Here is a 21,020-nt window from a genome sequence, read left to right on the forward strand (position 1 = left end):
CCGAGGCACATTAGGCTGCACTCGGCGACCTGCCTCTGCCATTGTGAGGCGGTGGTTTATAACGTGGTCAATAAGGGTGGCCCGGATTTCATCTGGGACATCATGGTGCCTCCGTGCTCCTCGGCCTCTTCCCCCTATTCCTCCACGCATTCTCACTCCTCCTCTTCCTCTTCTTCTTCCTCCTCTTCCTCGAGTAGGAAGTTGCTGTTGTACTTGGCAAGGTGCTTCCATGTTCACACTGCAAATGAAACTGGCCCCGGGCCAAGCTCTGTCTATATACATTTGGCAGCAGCCATAATCACAGACAACACCTGTCAGGTATCTAAACAACCTGTTTGATTGGTCATCTGAGATGTGGGAAACTGCTCCTTCGTTAGTTCTAATTTCACCTGATTGATTGTCAAGTTCTGTCATAACTTCCAAGATATTCTTCCATGGTATTATATCTTTGACTAATTTTGACAGTTGAACAGACAATTGTGCATATGATGACTTACACAATGAAACCATGCTGATATGTTTTGGAGTGAGTAACCATTTCACTGAAAAATCAACTAATCAGTTTAGATCGCCAAGATCTATTTATTTGGAAAATGTGCTAAATGTGGGCTCATTGTGCTAACTGTAGCTACTTGTACATAATCATTTGAAAAGAAGCACAGAGTCAGTTGAGACATGTACTAAAGCATTTGCAATTTGATAAAACCAATGAAAAATGCCATTCTGTTGGGAACAATTGCAAGGTGGTTTGGAGATTTGTCCATGTTATTTTGAGAATGTCATCTCGGTTTCAAGAAATGAGCCAAACCAATCGAGAAAAACTGTAATGGCACCGTGAAGTTTAAAGGTAAACATCAAATCTGTCCAATAAAACTTTTTATTTGTTTAACAGGATGAAATTAAAGTGAAGTACAGGTATAACCAAAAGGCTGTTAAAACCCAGTAACTTAGTAATAAAGAGAAGTCTGGAATTTCATAAATCACTTGTTTTTATAGCATGAAAAGGCTCCCAACAAGAAGCTTTTTAGGTCATAGTTGCAATATGTGTGTTTGTAATGTTGCAAATATAATGTCTGTGTGTGATGCAAACCTAATTTTGACATCAAACAAGACTGCTTCTTATTTTGCAGCATACACAGTACACCAGATCTAATAAAATCAGTTGCAATAGTTTTTTTTTTTAAAGAAATAAAGTAACCCATATTTGCAAAACAGTAAAATCGAGAGGGATTCAAAAACCTGCAAAAGCAATCAGGTTAATAAAATCTTAACTGTCAACTCTGTCATCTCTGCCTTTTGTCAGGGAGACAAAAGATTTTACAGTAAATCCAATAAATGTAGATGAATGGCGTTCATGTCACTGTATCCAGACCAGCCTGCCAGCTCTAATCTCTCTCTGTCTGGGAGCACTGACCTCTTTTGTTCAGTTGATGGCTTATTAGCTGTATTGATTTTGGCTTCTTTACTTTACAGACCTCCTGCAGAGAGCCAGATGACCCATGTACATATCAGCTACTGTTGGCCACCGAGAGCACCAACAAACTTTACCAGTGTTTCTTGCTCAAGATAAATTCCCAATTTATTGATGTCAATTTTGCTGTTTTTTGCTTTGATTTCAAAGACAAAAGGGGGAGTACTCCACTGAAGACTGGATCTGGATTAAGTGTCTCCTGTTATACTGGATCATGTGTTACAGCCTTGCATGCTGTTTCCCCCCCTGCAGTCACTTCATTGATGGAAGCTTCTCACAGAGGACTCAGTTGCATCTGCTGCATGAGCCAAAGTGGCCAACACATTGTGTGTTGTAAGTACTGAGACTTTTCCACTCATTTTAGTGAATTTCAGACAAATCTAGGATAAGTTTGGTCAATACTGTGTCATATGTACAAAGCATCTAACTGAAAACACTTTTCTTGTCCCTGCTGTAACGCTTTCTATAGTGTTTTAAATTTTAGTAAAAGTATGAAAGCTTCATGGCCAGCCTGATTGATTTGAAGGACATCTGATATCCAGTGACACTATAATATGCATGATATTTTAGAGTGATGTCATTAACTGAGTATTAAATACCGTGGCTCCTTATCTGCAGTTTTTTTCGTTCACACACACACACACACACACACACACACACGGTTTTTAGTATCCATGTAGCTGTTAGAAACATTGAAAAACACTTGTGCGTTTAGGGTTAGTATTATAGAAAAAATCATAAATGTTGCGTAACCCTCAGCTTTGTTTTGGAGTATCTGAGAATTGCAGTTGTCTGATCATGATTTATCTCAACAGCTGGTTGAAAGCAACATCTTTTCCCCGATCGGTCTATTTGAGATGTTTGTGATTTCCTCACCATGGTTTCTGAATCATGTTCTCCGTGAGGTGGAGCGCAGTTTGAGGCAGAACAGAAACTGATGTTTGATACAACCTGGAAAAACTGTCAGGGTTTCAAATTTTAATATCGCCAGGGGACAAACGTCAACAAAGAAAACAGACAGTTTGTCATGGTGATTCTTATGCAGACTGGTTTGTAGGCAAAAATTAAAGATAGATTCCAGTTTTAAAAGTAATAGATAGATTTCACTGCTTTTTGTTTCATAACAGTATTTTGATTATGTTAATAAATGCTTTGTCTTATGCATTCACTACTTCTGGAATGGATTATTGTAGTTAATTATCATGATTTTGTCCTAAAACCTCACTGAAAAGCCTTCCGTTGATCAAAGATGCTGCAGCCAGAGTACTTTAGGGACTAGAAAGAGAGAGCTCTTTTTCTCATATTGGCTTCATAACTTAAAAACCTTATAGTACCATATCGCCCCATCAGAGCACTTTGCTCTCAGAGTGCTGGTTTATTTGTGATTCCTAGGGTATTTAAAGGTAGAGTGGGAAAGATAGCCTTGAATTTGGAGGCCTCGCTTCTGTGGAACCAGAACCCAGTTTAGATTCAGAAAACAGACACCATTTCTATCCCCCCAAAAGTCAAAGCATATATTAGCATAACTAAGGGATGGGCCAGAGTCACCTGATCAGATAGGCCTGATAGACGGGTCTGCCTCCCATTCTACTTTTAGAAACTCAAAAAAAAAGTAAACCTGCAGTTGGAGAGACTTGAACATCAGTCTTTGCTCTGGTATGAGGCCCTCAAGATATGATGGCACCTGATCATTCAGGATGTTGTACACTGTAAGGATTTTAAATTCAATTCACAGGGAGCAAGTAAAGAGAAGCCATAAATCTCTGTTTGTAGACCCCTGTTACGCCCCTAGTCTAGGCGTGTAGAGACGCACATAAGGTTGGAGAAGAGAGAGACAAATCCCCGCCCTGGTTCCCAAGCCAGACATCCAAAACCAGTTGTGAGTAAAAAAAGGTGATTTTATTTAAGGTAATGAAGCATAGCTCCAGGGTGAACCCAGGCCAAAATAATAAACAAAACCAACTAAGTCCCACCAGAGAAAACTAACTAAACCCTAAGAAAGAAACAGAACAAACAAATGACAATACTAACCCTCGCTCCCTAACCCGGAAAACAGGAGAAAACTGTTCCAAAGAAAAAGGTGGCTCACCCCTTCCGCTTCAGCCTAAGACTGCCTAAGCACTAAGTTAATGCACCAAGAGCAGCTCTCACAGATCACGCTCACACAAATACACAGTAAAAGTATAGGCTGGGAAAACCAGGGTCAGGACCGCGTCGGCTGTCAAGCTGCCTGCCTGCCTGCCTGCCTGCCTGCTTGCTTGCTCGCTCGCCCCACTCTCTCTCTCTCTCTCTCCCGGGAGCTGTCAGAGCAGCTTTTTGAATGTGGTCACCTGTTCCATGGTCCAATCAGCTGCTCACTACTCTTCATTAGGGGAGGGACCTGTAAAGAGTCTTAAACACAGTAAAGAGACACAGAACAAAACAGCCCACACAGTGTTCTTATGGCCACAGCCGTAACAACCCCATTTGTACTCTCACTGTAGCATTTTGGATCAAGTGAAAGCTTTTCCAGGGAGTTTTTAAAACAAGAGGAATAAAAATAGTCCAGCCTTAAAGTAACATTTTTAGACTAGTTTTCAGCATAATTATAGCTCAAGGCACCATCTTCTCTTTAAGCATTATGTTTTATTCAAAAAGAGGACCCAAATGCAGACAAGAGAAGGCAGGAATAAAACTGGCAAGGAAGCCATTGGTTGCTAACACAGTTTACAACCCAGGAGACCAGAGGAGTGATTCAAATCAAGACAGGAGTGAAGGAGAACCCAGACAGTCTTAACAATTCATAAAAAATAAAAAAGAGCTATAAATACACAGGGAACTAATTGTGAACAGGTGGAACTAATGAATATGGGTGAAAACAATCAGTTCGGAGCAGTCGATCATAAGGAGCAGAAAAACAGGCACGGACAGGAAGTAAAACAACAAAGGCTGTGTGAGGAAAGCCAATTACCAAAATAAGACAGGGCACAATAACAAGGGCAATGAGAAGTTGATGCAGGCAAAGGAGCAGACAAAACAGAAACAAAGAAAGAAGTTGACCAAGAAAGAAACAGGATGTGACAGACATGACAGATTAATGGCATGATTTAACTCACAAAATAACATTGAGTGACCTATGAGTCACTCACTGCTTTCAGTGTACAAAAATGTAAAATGGTGACATGTTGGCAAATTCTTATCTTGAGAGGCTGAATTGAGAGTTTGGGCATTTAGGGGGAAAAAGACACCGAAGACCAAAAAGCATGTCAGAGTGGGCGCCTGTGTAAACCTATGCAGGGTTTGCCATGTGTCCCACATTAACTTCCTGTATGAGTAACCTCTACGGAAATGTTCCCACTCCTACTGTCACCCACATCTGAAGGCAAATCGTGCAGTTGTCGTGGTAACAGCAGATTGTTTTGGTTGGTTGCGGTGGGGCTTTCGATGAGGGAAACTGTGTCATCAGAAATTTGTCTTGTATAGGATTTAGGACTCTCTCGCTGACCTGATGTGGGTGGAAGTCTTCTCAAACAGCTCAAAAGCCTTGTCTTTTGCTAGTTCATGTGTACGGCTTCCTGACTTCCTGGAGCATCTTGGTCTATGATGATGGATTTCAGCATGCTTTATCAAAGCCAGTCTAGTGTGGTTCCCCAGCTGCACCAAGGCCGATCAGCAAGCACTCCAGCGGGTGGTGAAAGAAGCTGGCAGAATTATTGGAACAAGTCTGCCAGAGATCAGTGATATCTTCCCCACTCGCTGTCTGAGGAGGGTGCACAGTATCCTGCGGGACCAACATCACCCTGCGCGCCACCTTTTCCATCTGCTGCCCTCAGGGAGAAGGTACAGGTCTATACAGGCCAGAACATCCAGACTGGCCAACAGCCTGTATCCACAGGCTGTGAGGCTCCTGAACTCTCTGCCCCCCTCTCACGGACAATAACCATATCCAACTTCTTAATAGCAATGAACTGGTCTGCATTGGTGCATCATATCTTTATTCTCTTCCCCCTCCTGCCCCCCCCCCTCTTTCTTAAACAGATAACTATCATATCTGATATCATATCTCACAGTACAATAATATTGAATGGGTTGCATTGTTGTATTTTGTCATGTTTCTCAGGTCTTTGTCTGAATTTCTACGAACATTATTGCTAAGGATTGTCTTATTGCATTGGAGTCACACTGGGTTAAATATGTACACTTGGGTTTTAAGGGGTATTTATTATTTTCTTCTTTTTTTTGGGTTGTATGGAAGCCCCAAACGCAATTTCATTGTTCTTGACAATGACAATAAATAAATAAATACTAAATACTAAATACTAATACTAATATGTAGCAATTTTAACTAAGCACATGCCTTTACATTAGAGAAACTTTATTTTTGGTAGGAATAATGGCTGAGTCTTTCTCATCTTTCTTGCTGCTTTCCTGGAAGTAGTGCTTGATATGTCACTAAGAAATATATTAACTGAAACTTCAAGGCCTTCATCCTTAAATATATACTCGCTCTCATTTCAAAACAATTATCGATTACTATGATTATCCCTCTTGTAAATATTCCTCATACGTGCCAGGTCATAACATGAGGTATTCAGCCAAGGATGTGCTTGCCATCCCACAATCCCAGCTGATGAGAAAGGATGCCCAGGTCTTTTATGTTAGAGCACCTACTCTCTGGAACAACCTGAGGAGAACACATTGGCAAACTCATTATTTTGTTATTTTATCTGTATTTTTATAAGCAGGCTTTCTCAGTGTTTCCAGTTTTAGTTACTTTACATCTTTACATCTGTATCTTGTAAAGTTTAAAGCTATTAATTTTAATTTCATTATGTTTTTCATGGAATCTCTTTGTGCTGATAGTCCTCCCACAATGTTGCATATCTTTTATTATCTGTCATTATCACTCTAAGACTAAATGACTTTATCTCAATTCGTATTTCCCAGAAATGATGACTTTCCACTGGAAACAGGACGAGATGACGGTATCTTATGTTTTATACGCTATGCTAATGAAACAGCTCCACATTAGAAATATCTCTACTGCAAAAGAGAAAAATATCAACAAACTGACACTTCTAAGCTGTTTGTAACAATAACACTGAAGTGTTTTTGACTCGTGTCCCATATTTAGTGTGACTATGACAGATGAAAAATATTGTTTATGAACTGTGAGCTTAATATTTGTGTGTGATGTGTAAATACTCCTTCCTCTTGACCTCAGTTTGATTGCAAATGTTTGCTGAAAACACAACACGTGGAGCTGCACGTGCAGCAGCTGCATGAAGTTGTCCTTGTGCAGGAGCTCATGCAGCATTTCTGGCAACACTTTATACAAATAGAATCAAGAGCCAAAAAGTAAATAACTTTTCAAGGAACTACTGTGCTGAAGTTGCTTCCTGCAGTACCTTTGATTTATTTAGTCAGACATACCTTGTGTAGAAAAATAGAAATTATACTTAAAGGATCTAATTGGCCAGCTGGGGATATGGTGGAAACGAGGAGTTGAGTCATTCGAGAGACTCAGAGTAGAGGTTAGCATTTGGATCTCCTTCTTTGCTTAGGCTGCTAGTCTGCCCTGGATAAGTGGCCCTGCCAGATAATCAGCTTTGGTCAGTCAAGTCTAAAGATTTTCAGGGTTTTTTATCTTTCCTGGGTGGGTGTCAGTGGGGCATGTGTACATTTATAAACTAATGACTATGATACCTTCAGTGATTCTGCCTCTGGTAGCTATTTCATCACTTCTGGGCCTGTTTGGATTGACAGCTGACATTTTTTTTCCTTTTTATAATTAGACAATGATGCACGTACCTGTGAGATTTACCACCAAACACTGATTGGGAAAGTATTTATTACTTGTATTACTTTTACCTTGATTATCATGAAGAACATTCAAAGCTCTTTTTTGGGATATTGGCTCCTTTTGTTCCCTTCGCTGTCAACACGATCCCACACTGCTTCAGTAATGCTTCTACTGCACAAACTGAGATCAGTTTGAAACCATTGCCAATCTGAAAGATTTATTGCATGGTGAATCAAAACCTGTGTTCATAATTCCATCAATTTGGAGAAAATCCCCAACGTCACTGGTTGATATGCAGCTCCAAACCACAGCACAGCCTTCACTGTATGTTATAGACGGCTGTAGACTCTCCATGTTGCCTCTCTCCTGACCTCTTCCGTACATACTGATGCTGATTCTGAACAAAATATTTCAAATTTATATTCATCACTTCATAAGACTGAAATGCTTTTCAGTCCAGTTCCTGTGTAACTTGGCGTACCTCTGCCTTTTATCTCTGTTACACTTCCTCATTAAGGGCTTCTTGACAGCCACCTTTCCACTGAGACCTTTTCTGTTGAGGCCTCGGCAAACAGTAGATGAATCAACCGAAGGGCCAGTTGCATGTCTTATCTGTTTCCTGTCTTAGGTCTTTACTGGAATCCTTTCTGTGTGATCTGCAGGCACCCTGCACACCATACAGAGATATGACAAGTTTTCATCTAATAGCTATTTGGAAATCAAAGGCAGGTTCAACAATGCTATTTTGTGTCTCTCAAACTGTGCTGACACGGCATCAGTGATCTGCCTCCTTAAAAATCAGACTTAATAAATAATTGATTTGTAAATGTTGCACAAAGTGGTGCCTCCTACTTCTTACCTGTGTTTAGCACAAATACCTCCTAAAATGTATTCGTAATCACCAGTTTTGTTTGTTTTGGGGGGGTTTTCTTCATAAATTTACATAGGTAGGATCTCCAACTGCAACCACAGTGAGTGGGATCAGTGTAATGGGTGTTTTGTGGGTACTTTGTCAACCCTGCAGGACAACATCACACTTCATAACAAACTAGCACATAAATGAAAAGGATGAAGGCTAACAGCTTACAGCTGGAAATATACAGAACATGTTGGAGACTGCCTCCTGGACACAGTAAAAAGACTTAAAGAGTCATAAACCCTTAAAACAATCTGTACCCACAGTATTATACAAAACAGCAAAGTGCGGTCTGAAAGAAACTACAACATGACTCAACAACAGGCATGATTTTTATTTTCTAAGCTAACAGAATATCTCCTTTATGTTGACCTTCATGCTGTTTACCAGGCATAAAATGATCCTGTAAGGGTTATGCCCAGACATATCGGTCCTTCCTGTCCAATGCAGAGACAAATGGGGTGCTGTGCTGCCTCAATATGGCGTGAGAGCAAGTTTGAAATGTAGCCCACTGTATCTACATGATGTATTTACTTTAACCTGGCTGTATACTTTAAGGCATCTGTACAGCAGAGCCACTGCTGACAGCAAGTGATGGCTAGCTGGCTCATCAGCACATCATTATAACAACAGGCTGACTGACTGTGGGGTGGCTGTCATGTTAGTGCTCCAGTATTTTATCCTGACCGGGTAAATTTATTGTTTGAACAAAGGATCTTAAATCATATCCAGGGTTAGAAGATTTAGTTACTGTTTATATGTCCCTGCTAGAATCATATTTGGTGTCATTAATCTTCATATTGAAGCATTTTCAAAGTTTAGAAAATTTCTCGTAGACTTAGCTCATTAATTTTTATTAGACTACTTCTCATATAATAATAACAATTTAAAGAATTGTAACAACTGCAGCCTGAGCTGTAGAAGACGTCACGGGAGTGAGAACAATCAAATTCGTGCTCCCACACATTTTCCGTATGTCCCTGTCCAAGCGGAGACCGCAGAGTTCCTGCAGCTGTGTGCATAAAAGAGCTGAGTAGCTGCTAACTAAGGCCAGACTGAATAGCCTCTGTGAAGACCAGCCATCTCCCACAGTGGGGAGATGTCAGCTAAAAGGAATGAGGCAGGCCTGCAAACCAAGGAGGCCCTGCTGGTTCAGAAGAGACTACCAGTGCTATAACTCATCCAGGCCTGTTTTCAGCTGTGTGCTGTAACTTCTATACACAATAGGCCCATAGCTTCTTCTGAACTATAATATTAACTCTACAGGTCATTAATAAGTGACTGAAATTAAGCATTATAAGATTTAAATTTGAACGTCCTTTGTTCAAACTTGACAAATATGTGTTGAGCAATTTTTTTTAGGCAAATGTGATTCCAGTTTTTTTCTGTGGAGACATTAGAAAGAAGGGGAACTATATTTCCTTTTAGGTATCAAAAGCACTATAATTTTCATTTTTCACTAAGACATTGATCGCTCCCTGATACCTTAGATCATTATTTCAGATAGACATAACCAGTTTGATATCACCCATCTGTTTGTGGTTGTTTTTATGTTTCAAATATGAGCTAAAACAGTCTAAAAAGACTACTGGATCATTTATTTAGGATTTTTTTTGTGCAATGAACACTGAAGCTGAAATGGGAGCCACCTGTCTCTCAAGTGTGGACATTCTCCTTAATTCTGCAGATTTGGACATTATACCATGACAGGCTACGGATGTGACTTGTATGTGGAGCACATACAGCATATAACACGTGCTTATATCTTCCAGGTCAGAAAAATGAAGCCAATGTGGAAGTGTCTTAAACCTGAATTCTATCTGAAGATCATATGGTGATACCTGGTTGCAAATCTTGGTCATGCTATGGAGGATTATCTATGCTCTTTGGATAATGACTGGTCAGTCACAAACTGTTGAGCAAGAAGCTTCACAGCAATATCCCCAACCACTATTTTCTGCAGGCAAAAAGGGACTTTGTAAACCAGTGGGTGATGTCATGATAGCTACATCCATCTTTTACACTGTCCATGGTTTTGGAGCCAACTTTAAGTGGCTATTAGAGGAACTGCAGTTGCTGCCACTTCATATTGGTTTCATTTTTCAAAATATTTGGTTTGAATTTGTGGTGTTGCTTGATCAGCACTCTTGATCAGCAAAGACCTAAAGCAGGGAGGAAAAAAAGGCAAGTTTGATGAGCAGGCGACCAGTCTTTGAGTCTGACCCGTGGCCCTTTGCTGCATGGCTTCCTCTTTCTCCCCCGTTTTGTCTCAGTCTACACCATATATATCTAAAAAACTTAGGTGGTTACCTAGGTGGTTTTGTTTGTTACCTTTCCCCACAAAAATACAATGACAGTAATTAATATTTCAAATTTTAATAAACACATTAAGTGTCTTAGTTCAGAATCCTTAGAAACTTTAGCTAAACAATTCTTTCTTAATTCTTCATATTCTAAATATACAGCTTATGATGAAGAGGGAGTCGTCATCAAGTGACTGAAAGCTTCACTTTCACTTTTTTTGCCTTGAAAGTTTCTCTTTGCCTTACACAAGTTACTGCATCTGTATTTTTTTTTTTTGTAGATATAATATTGTATGAATAAGAAATCGCAAACGTTGTGTCTAAGCATCCTATCTGAACATTTTTTGGCATGGCCTGTGGAGTCTCCATGCTTCTGTTCTCTTTAAGATAAAGTGAATATCTGATTTTACACACAAATGTCTTTGGGGTTGCATTAGGAATTCGGTTGCATCCAACGTTAAAAAAAAAAGTGATATGTCAAACATGCGGAACTACGCACTGTGGAAAACCCCTGTGAATTCAGGAGCAGCTGGCTGTAGTTCACTTGTATGTATTTTAAAGCAGTGGTAGAAAAATAGTTTCGGAAAGTATGAGCTTTAGACAAATTAGGAAAAGGTAAGTGTTAAAGAAAACATCTGCACAGCTTGTCCTGATAAGCTTTTCAAATTAATTTACCTCCTCCAACTCAAAGATAAATAAAGGCTGTGATAAGGGGGGGCAAGCGGACATTACTTTGGTCCAGTAGGTTGTTTAAAAGTTGGAAGCTCCGCTGTGCCAAACAAGTATTTTAAACAGAAAACAGAGTCTTAGCACTGCAGCTGGCATGAATGTCATCGACACTCTGGAGAGGATTACAGTTTAGTAACTAACATAAACACCAATAGATTATGCCAACAGTCTTGGCATAAGTGCGTAACATGATATCAGAGTTCACACATTTACAGCTTCATTCTGGATGATATTTGTCATCTGGGACTTTGGCTGATGTTTTGGGACAATGTGTATTGCTTGTTCTCAAATCCGAAGAAGATTTATTAATGGAAAGAAAAATCACATTTCCACTGTCTTCTGGAGTTGGCAGGCTTTGCTGTTAATATGACAATAATGCTGTGCAAATGTTTGGAATAATCCATGCTCGTGATTTTCAGAAAAATACATCAAAGAGAAGCAATGATATTCAGTGCTTTGTCACTGTTTGAATTATTAAGTTATTTATAGTAAAGCAATCATGGCAGCCGCAGCCTACGGTAATGACTTCATTTTAAATTTCTCAGAGGATGATGATATCTGCTGCTCAATTTTCTCCGTGGCTTTCAGAAATCTCTTTTTGTGGTTAATAAACCCCGAACATCTCAACTTTACAGCAGCGAGATCACTGAGGCATGCAGCAGTGACAATAGACATTCCTAATGCAGTCGGTGCATGTCATGTACTTCTTTGTCTGTTTTAATTGGCAGATATTTTCTTTCCCTTAATAACGAGAACTCAGTAAAACCATTAACTCAGGAAGCTAAACTGATCAAACATGAAAGTGAAGTGAAATCGGGTGATGTCGACTGCAACGGCAGATGTGTATTTCTCTGTAGTTTTATTGGAGTAGCTGTCATAAGTGACTATTTGAATTGAGACTTATTATTTGGTATGATTAGACGTGTTTTTATTAGTCATGCCATGACTCCTGGGACTGTGAGCTATTGGATGGATTGCCATGAAATTTTGTTCAGACATGTAGCTGCTAAGCATGCTATTCCTAAAGTCAGAGTAGTTTTGTAGCATTGTGAACATGATGGCATGCTGCGGTTTAGCTCAGCACACCGGGCTGGACTCTTAGGCTGTGTTTGGACCTGTTCGCTTGTGATCTTCACAGTGGGCTTAATAGAGAACAAGTGCAGACAGCTGGTGAGACATTTTGGGCACTACATGGATGCCATTTTTATAGCAGCAACCGGAGAACATATGCACCACACGTGCTATTATGTGCTACTATTTTTAGACAGTAAGAATAAATACAGTACATACATCTAAGCACACATAAGTGTATTTACATTTACTTGGGCTGAAACATCTTGTTAGTGGACCCAAGTGCAGGATGTAGAGGCAGGTTAAACAAGAAAAAGTGATCAATTATTGACTGATAATGGAATCCACGAAGTAAACAAAGAGGCATGAGAGGTAGACACACGGAGAACAAACAGCTAATCTGACAACTGATAAGGGACAAGACCACACACAAACTTATAAACACACACACAGACACACACACGGGGACCGGGTTTTAGGGGCCTTCGGTAAGTACAATCAAACACAGGGCAGAAAGGGACAGGAAACAGACACCAGTGGAAACAATTATGGAATCAGAGGGACGAGAAACACCGAAACCTTAATCACAGCACGGAGACAAAGAAAAGTGGGAAGCACTACTTGATTCATTCAGAGCACTTTGTTTCACTTCAATAAGCACTTCGGGGTTTGGTATCTTGCCCAAGAGTTAGTTGGCATGCCAGGACTCAAACCACCAACCTTCCAATGAGGAGATGATACCTGCTGAGCAACATCTACCCTGTCGTAAATGAAGGAGAGATGTAGTATCAAGGAAAATATGAACACGAAAACCACAAGAAAGAATAATGATTAAGTTAAGATAGCCAACAAAACCCAACAAAAACCATGTCAGCCATCAAAGTAGTAAATATTAAAAGAAGATGATAATTTTTGGGTTGCTAAGCAGTTGCCAGGCGATCTAATTATGTGTGATGTCGTGTAATATAATTTTTGTACATAACAATATATGGGATGCTGACAGTTAATTTCTTTTGACAGTGTAACAAATGCTACATACATGTGCATATGTATCCACTGTTTTATGAAATTCATTTTTTCTTGTAGTCTCCTGTAGCTCAGCCCGAGGATCGATACTGTGTATCACTGTGATCTGACTTAATAATACTGCTTTGATGAAAAGGGATTGATTAGTAATTTCATCATAACTGCAACAACGGCAGTGATGACTGACTGGTCACCGATCTCAGTAAGCCTATCAGACCCTGAGGTTGATTAAGCACCAGCTCCACACAGACAAACACAGCTGGTACATTCAGGACATATCAATGACCCATGTCATTAATCCTTCAACTACGCTAATGTCTGGGCCTGCAGATCCTCTAATCTGTGAGGAGCAGAAGCTCATTAGAGCTATTACAATGAGACAACAAAGGGAGGTGATCTCCATCCAGCCTGTCAGTTTAGTGTCAGTTAAAGCTGCTCTCAGCAGATGTTGTGGCAAGCCTCAGGAGTGACCTAAAAGAGGTTAGTAATGCCTTCAGAGCCATATTAGTTCATGTTTATGTGAGCTTTGACACCTCTGGTCTGCTTACTGTCTGCACATGGCCGGTAGAGAATCCAGTGGCCACATGAGGACGGATCTTTTATAGAGGCTTGTCACTCTTGTCATCAGTGTTAATAATAATAATAATAATAATAATAATAATAATAATAATAATAATAATAATAATAATAATAATAATAATAATAATAATAATGATAATAAATACAGGATGCAATATTAAACAGTGTTTTTATGTCTTTAGATGCTTAATTTTAGAGCTGCAAACCAACAGCATTTACCTTTTCCTGCAGTTCATCTGCTGTTACAAGCACCTACCTGCAATTATTTCACCTTAGAAATTCCCAAGTCATTCTTCTGATATTAGCCATGAATGAACCAGCTGTTGTCATGAAATAAATTGATGGCAGATGGAGCTTATTAAATGTTTCCTGCAAATGTCACTGGGCTGCAAGAGTTATAGCGGATCATAAAACTAATGAGGTCATCAAAGAGTAAGCTTCCCTATGTCACTATGTTTACGAGTTACTGACAGTTTGTTGATTATAAATCCGGGAAACCCCCTCTGGAAAAAAACCTTACAATCCGATGTCTAGATAAACAGATACGGCTCAGCAGAATATTAGACTTTAACTTGGTAACAGAGCATAAACACTGAAACTGGCAACAACCTGAATCACAAAGAGTATAAAATGTTCTAGATTATTTTGTTCCGTAAGGAGGCCTTAAACAAGAAGACTTCCTAACATCGCAGCTAAAATAGATTAAAAAAAACAAGACTTTGGAAGACCAAAAGATGAGACCACGGACATCTCCAGCCCACAGAGCCACGGGATGCTCAGAGTCAGTGTCAGCCTGAGCTGTTTATTGCACTATTTCAGTGTTTGCTGTTTATTATTCCACTTGTAGGCTCACAGTATCTCAATTTCAACATTTTATAGCCTCTATAGACCACAGTCTGTCAGACTCGGCCCCCACCGGTCCAGCACCATCACACTCAGCACCGGGTCTCCACAAGGATGTGTTTTGAGTCCCCTCCTGTTTACGCTCTACACATCCGACTGCTCCCCTACCCATCTCTCAAACACCATCATAAAGTTCGTGGATGACACCACAGTGGTTGGACTCATCTCAAGGGGGGATGAGTCGGACTACAGAGATGAGGTCAACAGACTGACTGAGTGGTGTTCAGTTAACAACCTCCAACTGAACACCACGAAAACTAAAGAACTTATCTTGGACTTCAGGAAGGGCAGAGCAGACCCGGCCCCACTTTACATTCACGGGAGCTGTGTGGAGAGGGTACACTCCATGAGGTTTCTGGGCGTGCAGATATCTGATGACCTCTCCTGGACTGCAAATACTACAGCGGTGGTTAAAAAGGCCCAGCAGCGTCTCCACTTTCTGAGAGTGCTCAGGAGGAACAACCTGGAGGAGAGGCTGCTGGTGACATTTTACAGAGCCACCATAGAGAGCATCCTAACGTACGGCATAACAACATGGTATGCAGGGTGCTCAGCTGCAGACAGGAAAGTACTGCAGAGGGTCATCAACACAGCCCAGAAGCTCACTGGCTGCTCTCTGCCCAGCCTGGAGGTCACTGCAAACTCTCGGTACCTCAGCAGAGCTGGCAATATCATCAAGGACCACTCTCACCCCAGCAACCAACTGTTTGAACTATTACCGTCAGGCCGACGGTACAGGTCACATAAAACCAGGACAAACAGATTCAGGGATAGCTTCTTTCCCAGAGCTATCACCGTAGTAAATAAGCACAAAAACAATTGAACCTATCCCATACCGTCACTGTCATTATATTATGCTGCTATTCATACTGTCATTATATTAATGCTGCTATCCTGTATATAATGTACATACTATTGTTTGAGTACTTACGATTGTTTTTTTTGTACTTTTTATATTTTACATTTATATTTATTATTGAAACTTGCACCAAGGGAGTGGCACTCCAATTTCGTTGTACTCTGTACAATGACAGTAAAGGCTATTCTATTCTCTCAATCATCTCACAAACCACTACTAAACGTGTTACATTGTTTTGTTTAGTTTTTTGTCTCAGTGAATCAGAGAATTTTTTGATAAGAATGTTTAGAATAGATACAAAGTGATAGAGGGCTTTAAATGTTGAGTGCAATAATTCTGGAATAGTTGAATCTATTTTTGGTGTTTTTTCAACTTCTATTAAACTTAGGGATTTGTGTGAGGTGTAAATATACATGTGGGGCTTTGTCAGGTCAACAGACTAAGTCTGTTCTTGGTTGGTCTATACTTTGAAATTATAGTGTCCTTATTAGCAAAGGTATCCAGCATAAACTATATTCCAAAAGTGGAACAAGGCAATTAGAAAGAACCACTAATGAGGACTGCTCATTAATCTTAGTCAGTGGTGAATCAGACCCTGACTGTAGGGGTTCAGGCTGAACTTTACTGGTAGCGTGACTGGCCTGAGTTTAAGGCTAGCTAGTAAAATCAGGAAAATGCTGCTCTTCGACTGCACTGCATAACTGCATAAAGAAAAAGTACTTAATTAATCATGGCATTATTTTGACACACTGTAGTCCACTTTCAGTTTTAAATTGTGACTCCTTAACCATTTATTTGCTTTGTTGTTCATTTTACGATATGATCCAATTTAATGCTAATGGTAGTTTTATCTTTACAGTTTCCAAGTTAAGACTTATGAACTGATTCCTTTTAGGTAAGACAGAGGAATCAGTTCATAAGACAGCGATTACATCGCTGTCTTAAGGTGGGACAGGAAACATTTTGCTTCTCTTTATGCCAGTTTCATTGTTTAGATTATAGAGAACTGGACCGAGCAGCGTGTCAGTATGAATGTTCAGTCTTTGGTGACTTCTTAAAGCAGGAAAAAAACATGTCATTTGAAGAAGAGATAATAATACATAAAAAAAACTCCCATCCAGTCATATCTTGTAATGCTAGGAGAAATAAAGGAACCATAAATTTAATGAGCTAAAGCCAGATAGTAATTGTTAATATTATCTTTATAATTAACTCTTCGGCTGATAATACTAAAGAAAGTTAGATGTGTGTTTTGTCGGAGGCCACACACAAAGGACACAATGATAATATGTTATTGTCACACAGCAAATGTGGCACTTAAGGACTGACGGCTTTTGTTAATCAGAAGAGCTCATAAAAATGTAAAAACCCACCAATGCCAAAACAAAACTTATTTAATCTTATGAGTTGAACCGAGAAGCTGAAGCTTGTATAGTTTTGGCTTTTTTGAATAAAGAAATGATAGCATTAATCAAAATCACACCAGATTATTGTTCTGTCATGGAACCAGTGTTTTTATGTACTTCAGCCAGTAATCACAGGATGCTTTCTGTGCATGTAAGCTGCTGTTCATTTGTTTTTTTAACCTTAATTTTAAGCTGAATTCTGAACATTTACTTAAAGCTCAGAGCATGTTCTTAGTGTCGTCTATACTATAATTTGACCAAAGTGATGATGTTGTGAGTTGTTATGGCCGTGCATAATTTAAAGCTGTGTAGGTGTGGCTGTTGTGGTGACAGTTCTCTTGTCCGTCAGTTGGTTAGTCCAGACTGAAAAACCTTTGGAAGCACTGCAATAAACAGCTGTGGTTGGACCTCAGTGGGTGATTTAGTGACTGTGGTCCCTGACCTTTCTCTTTGAGCCACCATGAGATTCCCATTTGTGGTTCTGAGAGAACAAATATGAAGTTTGTTACTGATAAATCATAATTGTTACTGTGAGGACAAATTCATTTGATGATCTCTTGGCTTATTTTTAACTGATTTAGGTTAAGCTAGTAAAAAGAAGCCAAATATGCTTTGAGTAAGCAACTGTTAACATGATAACCTGAAGTGATGAACTTTATGTGCCTGCTAAACATTAGCATCCTTGCATTGTTATTACGAGCATTATTGTTATTACGTGTTGGCCTGCTGACATTAACATTAAGTCAAAGCACAGCTGGTCCTAAGTACAGCCTCACAGAGCTGCTGTGTTGGCGTCTTGGAAGTCGGACACATGGTTGTTTAACTGTTTTGATCCATTGGTGGCAGACATTCTTCAGTTGCAATCATAACGGACATTTGTTTATAGTTTCCGTAGCAGCGGCTACCAAACGTTAAATGGTTTGTGCCTGATCCAAATGAGCCGTATTGCAGTGTGTAGAACATGTGAAACACATGTGCAGTCTTAAATTAAAGGGGACCACAGTGTCAACTATTTACTTCATTCCACAGACATTTTGTCCATCTGCACGGTTCCCCTTCAGACCAAATCCCTGGGGCCTTTTTATGCTTGGGAGAAGATTTAATTTTATGAATGCTGATAGATTTATTGAGTTTCTCCTCAGGCTGTGAGTGGACTCTCTTCAGCATATATTTAAACTTCCTGTTGAACATGTAAATATTTCCTTGCATCACAGGATCTTGAAGTCCAGACATGTCTTCTTGTTCCTTGTCAGACTGTCCTGCAATGAAAAGTGACAAATCTACTTTGTGCCATTGTAATAATCCGGGTTTATGGTTTTAGTCCATTAACTGAACCCTCTGAGGTTCCCTTTTCTTCTCAGCAACAAAGCCAGACCTACCTTTATCGACTGGATTTTGTTTTGTTTTGCTTGGAGAATGCAGATGTCTGTTTCAAATCACATTTAACATTTTGTTCAGAAATGTAAACACCATATGGAGCTGTAATAGTATTGCACTGTTGTAAGAAAAGCAAAAAAAAGCCTCACAAATCAACAATTCATTTATACACGAAAAAGCAGCAATGTTGAGTTGCAATGAAAAAAATAATTTATCCAAATGTTATTGTACATCAATATGAGTCTAGTATCTCATTTAAACACAGTAACAAAGAAGATGAGGTGAACCTGGATCAACAGACTCTAACATCCTTCATATTTTTTAAATATAATTTATATAAAATTTATCTGCAAAATTTAGATTTTTCATTTTTTTATTTGTAGGATATTTAACTTGCACAGTAAAACGTCTTGAGGTGACTCTATGACTCAAAGATGACTTTGGGGACTGAATTGTGGGTAAAATTGAGGCTGCAATGCTTCAAACCTTCAAACTCATTTGCTACCCGTTGAATATCTGACTGCTGGTCTGGGATTGGCAGACACTCGGCTTTAACACAACTCTCAGTTATTAACCTTCCTGCCTTCTTGGGACCTTTTTGTGCCACTGCTATGTGTTAAATGGCTGCCATTTCCACTGTGTTCAGTGGAATATAACCAAACTTGCCACAGGATAGTTTTTACCTGTCAATGTTAATATTCCAGTGTGAATTCCTTAAATCAGCCTAAAATGGCTGAGCAGCAGAAATCCCCACACCCATCACCCTGGGGACCATTTTCTGCCCATTGACTTCCATTATAAACGCTATTTTTCAACCCCAAATTATCATCATATGATTTTATTTTTTCTTCTTTTCTTGGATGTCAATGAAGACTCAGGGCCTTGAAGTTTTAATTTTTAAATTGCAAAAAAAATGCAAAAAAAATAATGGCAGGTCAAAATGTATGTTGGTGCCAATCTTTGGTCCATCTAAAGGCCTACTTATAATGACAATCACATATTACTTCAACTGGTTTTTTGTGGAAATATTTAGTTTCGTTTTTTGGTTTTTGGGGCTTATAACACAGGGCGCTCATGTAATAACACTGGGATTTGAAGGGTTAAAACAACGAAAATATAATTAAAACTTTACATGAATATTTCAGGGAGAAGTAGTTTTACAAGGTTGGCTAATTTAAAGTGGAATAAAATATGGATATATGGTCTTTTTATGGCGTGGCTGAGAATGGTCCCTAGGGTGATGGGTGTGAGTTTTTTAAAGGATGGCAGGAGGGTCAATGACTAGCTTCTTGCTAGCATGCAGAGACTCACAAAGAACTGGTATCCTATGAGCAGACAGAAAGTGTTTTTCCTTTCTTCCCCTTTTTTGAATCCCGTGCCATCTGGCAGGTTTGCAATCAGAATTGCGATCTGAATGCACGGTGGTGCCAAACACATTTTGCTTTCACAAGAACTCCTGCATAGAATCTCTTGTTCTTGCTCCTCTTGTTCTTGGGACTCTTTACTATGTTTATTTATTCCTTTCTTTTTGTGTTACTTCAGCTATTGCATTATATGTGAAATAGTATGACAATGTCTATGTCAAGACAGGCAAGAGACAAAAACAAAAGAAGGAAAAAAGGTAGCAGACAGTGATGTTAATCTCCACTGCTCAGATATTGAGCCTCCATCAACCATTTACTTCCTTGGCTGTAGCTCAGGCGGTGGAGCAGGTCATTTACTGATCGGAAGGTTTGTGGTTTGATCCTGGCTCCTCCAGTCTGCATGCCAAGTACCCTTGGGCATGGTACTAACCCTAAGTTGCTCTCTGATGCATCCATCTGTGTATGAATGTTAGAAATATTAGAAGAAAGTGCTTGTGTGATTGGGTGAATGTGACACGTAGTATAGAGTGCTTTGAGTACTCTGGGAGAGTAGAAAGAGCTACATAAGAATCAGTCCATTTATCATTCATCCACACTAACTGTTTTGTGTTTTTTTTTAAATTCTCAATTAACACAAACGATATAACCTGTAACATGGAGAACATGACACTTCTCAAATATGCAGACGACACTGTCTTTGTGGTGATTCTGACAGTTTTGCATGTTCTCATGAAAACAGTGCTTTCATTTTTATAGTGTGCTACGTCCCTGTAAAGGAGTCTTCATGTTCATTCACCTAGTTTAAGTGTGTCTTCTTACAGGAAAATAGAGTCTTTCACTCTATTAATTGAGCCTATATGATAGATGTGAATAAAAAATCGTAGCAAAGCACTCAACACCTGTGAGATGCCTCTTTATTTGCGCCGCAATGTGTTTCCTACAGCACAGGCTTTGCCAGTGAGTACTTATCACTCACTGTGTTTACTGGACAAGTGGAAAATGATTGCACTGGCTATTTCAGATATTGTTTGGAAATCGCCTTTTCATTGTGGGAATGCAAAACTGTGATTGTGGCTAAAATTTTAAATGAATTGTGCAGCCTACGGATACGTCTTTCTGAAACTCAGAATGAAACATAAAAAGAAATTCTATAATGGGTGCTACTGAGTGAAGACATTAGGAAAGTGTTTACAAAAGTCAAGCCTAAGTACCATTTTCTTATACACTTTGTAGG

General features: G+C 39.4%; 1 protein-coding gene across 4 annotated transcripts in view; it reads left to right on the forward strand.

Moving 5' to 3' along the window:
* Nucleotides 1-1,506: 1,506 nt before the first annotated feature.
* The window catches only part of tnca (tenascin Ca), a 57,386-nt gene continuing 37,872 nt past the window's right edge, over nucleotides 1,507-21,020 (forward strand). For all 4 annotated transcript variants that reach the window (XM_026173187.1, XM_026173188.1, XM_026173189.1 and 1 more), the window contains exon 1: nucleotides 1,507-1,804. The gene's annotated coding sequence lies outside the window, so the exon portion shown is untranslated. The remainder of the gene's footprint in view (nucleotides 1,805-21,020) is intronic.

Source organism: Astatotilapia calliptera, chromosome 7 (assembly GCF_900246225.1).
Source record: "Astatotilapia calliptera chromosome 7, fAstCal1.2, whole genome shotgun sequence".
NCBI lineage: Eukaryota > Metazoa > Chordata > Actinopteri > Cichliformes > Cichlidae > Astatotilapia > Astatotilapia calliptera.